Raw genomic sequence first — 812 nt, 5'->3', positions numbered from 1 at the left:
CAGGCATCTCTTGTCACCAAATGAAGTTTCTGGAACCAGAAATGAGTTACATCTAATTGGGTTGTTGGCCAAAAGAGTTCCATGGAAACTCTCAAACAATCCAGGCTATTGGCAAGACTTTTGCTGTCTCTCCACAAACTGACAGCAAGGCCCCACTGCTGAATACAACACCTACACAACTCACTGAACACAGAGAAGTTGAATTGGTGCCTACATAAAGCCTCTACCTCTATGGAGTCCATAATGGTATTCATGGTCCTAGAAGATACTCTGCACTCCACCAAAGGAGAAAAGTAAACACTAAGCCATCCATAAACCCTTTGATCTATAAGAGTGGCCTGCCTACAAGGTATGCTGGTGTAATAATGGCACAGAGCTTATGGGGTAACCACCCCTATAATGATGAGTTAAGGCCCATTCCATGAGATCAACCCCATAATTAATAGTGCTTAGGTGGATGAGAACCTGAGACCAGATGCATCAGGGACATAGGGGAAAACTACATGTGACTGATCTGCTAAAAGAACATAGCAACAAAATAGCTCCTAGTGACATTCCTCCACATTTATAAATCAGTGCCTTGTTCATCCATCATCAGAGAAACTTCCTCCTCAGTAGATAGAAACAAATACAAAGACCCACAGCCAGACAGTATCCAGAGAGTGAGATACCTTGGAACACTCAGCTCTAAAAAGGATGTCTTCATTAAATCCCTTTCTTCAGGACTCATGAAACCCTGCAGAAGAGGAGTCAGAAAGTGTAAGAGCCAGAAGGGATGAAGGACATACAAAAATTAAAGCCTTCAAGTCACA

Source organism: Grammomys surdaster, unplaced genomic scaffold (assembly GCF_004785775.1).
Source record: "Grammomys surdaster isolate TR1022 unplaced genomic scaffold, NIH_TR_1.0 142, whole genome shotgun sequence".
Classification (NCBI taxonomy): Eukaryota; Metazoa; Chordata; class Mammalia; order Rodentia; family Muridae; genus Grammomys; species Grammomys surdaster.
The sequence above is the reverse complement of the archived record's forward strand: the minus strand, read 5'-3'. Positions refer to the sequence as shown.